The 5898-nt window shown below is 35.5% G+C and overlaps 2 non-coding genes across 2 annotated transcripts; one reads left to right on the plus strand and one right to left on the minus strand.

Annotated features, from left to right (window-relative positions):
- Nucleotides 1-1307: 1307 nt before the first annotated feature.
- Nucleotides 1308-1440, minus strand: LOC126002556 (small nucleolar RNA SNORA51). Its single transcript, XR_007493243.1, has one exon. It is a non-coding gene; the product is annotated as a small nucleolar RNA SNORA51 (small nucleolar RNA).
- Nucleotides 1441-5181: 3741 nt separating this feature from the next.
- On the plus strand, nucleotides 5182-5288 carry LOC126003061 (U6 spliceosomal RNA). The gene has a single exon (XR_007493605.1). It is a non-coding gene; the product is annotated as a U6 spliceosomal RNA (small nuclear RNA).
- Nucleotides 5289-5898: the final 610 nt, after the last annotated feature.

A 5898-nucleotide genomic window follows, 5' to 3' on the forward strand; every position in this document is an offset into this window, starting at 1 on the left:
ATCCCATCAGTTGCCTTGCTTTGCAATCATGATGGAAATTAGAGAATTAAATTTAACAATAAATATACTCTTTCCTTAAATTAAAATAACACAACCTTGAACTTTGAATAGCCAACTATTAAAATTTAAATTAAATGCTGTAATTAAACAAACATTTACAACCAAATTTATTGGAACTATACAGAATAGCTATTGGAATGCAGTTAACTTGTCATTATTACTTAGAAGGTCATGTGAAAGAAAACAAGACACAGGAGTCTAAAAAAATAACATGTATTGTTTTTCAGACTTACACTCACCCAATTTGTAAGCTATAAATATAAAACTATTAATATTACAGAAGCATAAATCTATTTTCTGAGAAAAATGTATTTTATTATTTGACCAAACTGAAATAATGGAACCATTTATTCCATAGACTACAGTAAACTCAAATATATACTTAAATGCTATTTGCCTATCCTTTTCATTATTATGAAAGAATATTCTTATTTACTAACCTGATTTAATTAACCAAGAGCCTAAATATAGTGAAGGGACAAAACAAGTACTCCCTGACAACTCTAGAAACTAATTAGCACTGAAAGCAAATTCACAGGAGACTTATAACCAAGTCTGTTTTGAAAGTTGTTATATTTCTATAAAGTCCAACAGAGATATTTTTCCAATTCAATCTAAGAAAGAACAGACTCGTGTGTCATTAGGCTGGACAAGAAGATGATAAACAACATTGCTATGGCTCTGTGGTTGCTAGGCTGCTAAAGGCTCTAAAGCGGTGAGCTCATTATTTGACAAAGATGAGTTGCTAAATGAGTGTCAAGGCAACTATTGATGCCTGAAGTGGTTGAAGCAACCCCAGTATATATGCCATCATGAAAACTCTCTATTCTTTTCCAAGAGCACAAACTAATTCAGCATGTACTTGCAGATATTTCTTATTCAAGCACATCCAGATTTTCTGCCTTTCAATTTTATTCTTATCAGATCATCACACCATTTTTCTGTTTAAGTAAAGGCAAAAAAATAGTTATCAACTGCAGAAAAATAGTTCAACACTCCCAAATTTTCTTTCTAAGGACACCACAAAACATTTATAATCATACTCCAGTATTTAAGTTTAAATTATTCTTAATGACCCTTTAACTTGAACAAACAACTCTGATCACAATATTCATGTGAATTCACATATCCAACACTCATCTGCCTCCTAGTCCTCTTCTTTCTTGCCATTTATCCCTCCCTACACTGCAAGTCTATCCAAAGAGAATTTTTCTGAGACTCCCCTTTATAATTAGCCCATTCTCTTTTTTTGTACCCCCATTCACAATACAGAACAGGCAAAGGGCCTGGGTTGAGGTGTATATGGGATGCATTTACTGTACCTCCTCTTTCTAAACAGTTAGTGTAAAGAACACAGCCTGTGGTAAGAATTGGGAGGCTTTATCCTTTCTTTTCTTTCTTTTTTGATTTATATATATATATATATATATTTATATATATATATACAAAAAATCCTTCAACAGTGCAAAATTCCTATGACCATTATTGCAAGTGTCCTTCCTTCCCACCCCACACACGCCTGTACTCTAGAGGCTTTCTACTTACCTCATTCAGTCACATTTTGTTATGATAATTCTCAGTTTAATTATTTCTGTGACTGCACTAAACAATCTCTCTGGTGATCTTCAGGAGCTAGACCCTCCAGTCCTCCTCTATTTTGTCTCTGAGAATCATTACACAAATGTTTTGCATTTTTCTTAAAACCCATAGATGAGTGAGACCATTCTGTGTTTATCTTTCTCCCTCTGACTTATTTCACTCATCATAATAGATTCCATATACATCCATGTATAGGAAAATTTCATGACTTCATCTCTTCTGATGGCTGCATAATATTCCAATGTGTATATGTACCATAGTTTCTTTAACCATTCATCTATTGAGGGGCATCAGTGGAATAGGCTTGAGTACTCAGAGAATGTTCCCCAGATATACCATCACCTAATTTTTAATAAAGGTGCAAGAAATCCTAAATGGAGCAGGGAAGGCCTCTTCGATAAGTAGTGTCGGCACAATTGGCTAGCCACTTGTAAAAAAAGCAAACTTAGACCTCCAGTTAACATCATGTACAAATGTAAAATCCAAATAGATTAAAGACCTAGATATCAGACCTGAAACCATAAAGTATATAGAACAAAATATAGGTCAAACACTCCATGACATTGAGACTAAAAGTATCTTTAAAGAGGAAACAGTATCTCCAAACAAGTGAAAGCAGAAATAAATAAATGGTACTATATTAAGCTGAGAAGCTTCTGCACCTCAAAGGAAATAGTGCCCAAAATAAAGAACCACCCACTGATTGGGAGAAACTATTCACCCAATACCCATCAGATAAGGGGTTAATATCCAAAATATATAAGGCACTGACAGAACTTTACAAAAAAAAATAAAAGAAAAAACATCTAACCTTATCCAAAAATGGGGAGAAGAAATGAACAGACACTTTGACAAAAAGTAATACAAATAGATAAAAGGCACATGAAAAAAATGCTTCCCATCTCTAATCATCAGGGAGATGCAAATAAAAACAACTATGAGGTACCATTTTACACCACAGAGATTGGCACACATCAAAAAAAATGAAAACATGCAGTGCTGGCTGGGATGTGAAGAAAAAGGAACTCTTATTTACTGCTGGTGGGAATGCCATCTGGTCCAACCTTTGTGGAAAGTGATATGGAGATTTCTTCAAAAGCTGGAAGTTGAGCTCCCATACGATTCAGCTATACCACTCCTAGAGATATATCCTAGGAACACAAAAATACAATACAAAAATCCCTTTCTCACACCTATATTCATTGCAGCGTTGCTTACAATAGCCAGACTCTGGAAACAGCCTAATTATCCCATACTCTTAAACTATCAGGCATTCTCCAAAGGAATTATAATAGTTTTCATGCTTTTATGATTAATTTTATATAAGTGTTTTAGCATGATGTAAATCCAGAATTTATAAATCAGAGGCATGTTTTGTTTGAGAAGAATTTATTGTGATAAGTTCAATAGGGTGGGGAGAGTGGAGGGAGTAAGCAGGAACTCTGTAGAGAGAGCACTGAGTTATTCGAAAGTGCAGTGGCAGCATTTTTCAAGAGGATCACAATTATGAATGCATTTGAGTCCACAGAATCTGAAATGTGCCACTGTCTTCATGATGTCTTCAAACGATGTAGTATTTAAAATCACCACATTCAAGCCACCATATATTTTTAAATTTTTTTAATTTAAAGAAAATGCATCATATAGTTAATATAACTAATCATAATACATTTGTTTCAATATGAGGGAAAGCAAAAAATAGAAAAAATAGAAAGAAAAACTAAAAAAAATGGAAGGGAAGAAAAAAAAGGAAAGTTCAGTAGTAAGTATATTTGTGAAGATTACGGTATCTTCAATAAAGTCATTAATCTAATAGCAGAAGGTTTAGCAAGCTCTTATTTTTAAAGATAAAAATACAATATAAAAGATGCATGTGTGTTGTTTGCATAGGCACAGCAAAATATGGGGAAATAGAAAGGAAAAATCCTTTGTCCTAAAAACAGGGAGACCTTAACCATGAAGTATACTAGCATAAGACCAACTCCAGGCTCCAGGAATACTAAGTTGTCCAACCCCCAATGTCTTTCTCTGTGGTCCCAGTAAAAGCTCTTCACAATCACAGTTGTGGCTGTCAGGTTTCTGTAGCTAGAGATCCTGGTTTCTGTACAGATCCTATGTTGATGTCAGGGTGACATGGAGTGTCTTCTAGTTTTCATCTCACCATTAGGTGGCAATGCAGAGAACCCTGCTATGAAAGCAGGTTATTGTTGTTACCAAATCATCAAGGTGTCATATGAACCCACCCTGGAGTAAGTCAATGCCAAGGCAGCAGCAGTAGGGCCTTTGCTGGTAGAAGTCCGATTCCTGGTACTAGTGTAGAAAACCATGGTTGTTTCCACAGATGAGATACAAGGTTTAGGGGTGAATGGTCAATGTTCAATCTCCTGAAGTCTAAGCCAAGTCACTATGAAAAGTATTAAGATTGTAAGGCTCCACTGCAGTATAAAATTTATGTATTCTTCACTAGTCATGGGGACTTGACTAAGACTCCATGTGATCGGGCAGCGACTGTCCAACCCCAAACCCCAGGTCCCAACCATAGAACAGACACAGTTCCCTGCAACAGCACCAGGAATTAAATTCCCCATGAGGAGTTTCTAATACCACGCTGGCACCAACTTGAGCCAGGTTGATATGACATCTTGATGACAAAGAAACAGCTACAACTTGATCTAGGAGCAGATTGCCTACCTCATAGGATAGCATAAAATCAGAAGACACTTCATCCTTTGATCTGTACAAAAACCAAGATTACTAATTACAGAAGACTGACTTTGACAACCATGACTTTGTCAACTCTTCCTGAGACCAAAAAGCAAGACCCTAGTCTAGGCTGCAGCCTAGGATTTGTACAAAAACAAAGATCTCTAATTCCAGAGATCAAACATGACTGAACATAACTTCTGAAACCAAAAACCAAGATCACTAATTACAGAAAACTGACTACAACAATCATGATGAAGCAGAACTTCTAGAGCCATAAAGAAAGACACTATCCTAGAGTTTGCCCTAGGATCTGTTCAAATCAATACTAAGATCTCTAATGATAGAAGACTGATTTATTCAGCCACAACTGAGCAGAACATTTCCTGGCACCATAAAAAGACCTTGGGGTTAGATAATGAACATGTCCGGAACCTTAGTTGTTTTTATGACAGTAAGGTGCTGGAGTGGAGAAACCCTGTATTTCTTAGGCCAAGGGAATTTTTTTTCTAATATCCCCAATACTTACTGTGCCTATGAAAAAAAAATAAATTAAAAACTTGCCACACTATCCCTCTCCCTGTTATTTTTTTCTTTCCCTTTCTTTTACTTTCTTCTTATTGTTTTGTTGTTTTTTTCTTGTTACTGTTGTGTTTTTTTTTTGCCAATTCTGGTTTCTTGTTTTGTTCTTTTTTCCAACAGTACCACAGAACTTGAATCATCTTGTTCTGCCTCATAAATTGAGGAAAAATAAAAAAGTAGATGATACCAGAAAGAAGCAGTCATTTGAAATTTGAGTGGATATAAAAATGATCAGATGTGCTCGCTTCGGCAGCACATATACTAAAATTGGAACGATACAGAGAAGATTAGCATGGCCCCTGCGCAAGGATGACACGCAAATTTGTGAAGCATTCCATATTTAAAAAAAATGATCAGACCTAAATATCAAACCCAAAGTCAATGACAACAGAATTAAGACTCCCAATCAAGAACAAGCTATACACAAAGGGATCTGTTTCACTATCAATCCAGGGTTAATGGGGGAAGGTATCAGATGCATGCAGGGAACAGGGATGGAGGGAGGACAACATTGGTGGTGGGAATGGCCCTTATTCACTATCACTACGTACCTTAAATATAATGCAAAAGACTTGTAATTCACATTGGTCTCAATAAAAATTAGATTAGAATTTTTGTTATGACATAATGAGCCCTTTCTTCTGAATCTAATATCTATTGATATTTACAGAAACTATTGACAGAAAGGGCCATTGTTTCATTATATTGTGTAAAGTTGTTTCAATTGGGGATTTGCTTTATGTAACTGCTCTTTGAGTAGCTCATTTCGGGTCAGCTTTGTAAGCACAAATATTGAGAGTTCTTTTTTGTCTGCAAATGTTTTTAACCCTCCATCGTACGTGATTGCGAGTTTTGTTGGAATGTGGACTCTAGATTGAAAGTTTTTTTCATTCAGTAGCTTGAATATGTCAATTCTAATCTTTTCTTGCCTGGATTGTTTCAAATGAAAGATCT

This window comes from Suncus etruscus, chromosome 2, assembly GCF_024139225.1.
Source record: "Suncus etruscus isolate mSunEtr1 chromosome 2, mSunEtr1.pri.cur, whole genome shotgun sequence".
NCBI lineage: Eukaryota > Metazoa > Chordata > Mammalia > Eulipotyphla > Soricidae > Suncus > Suncus etruscus.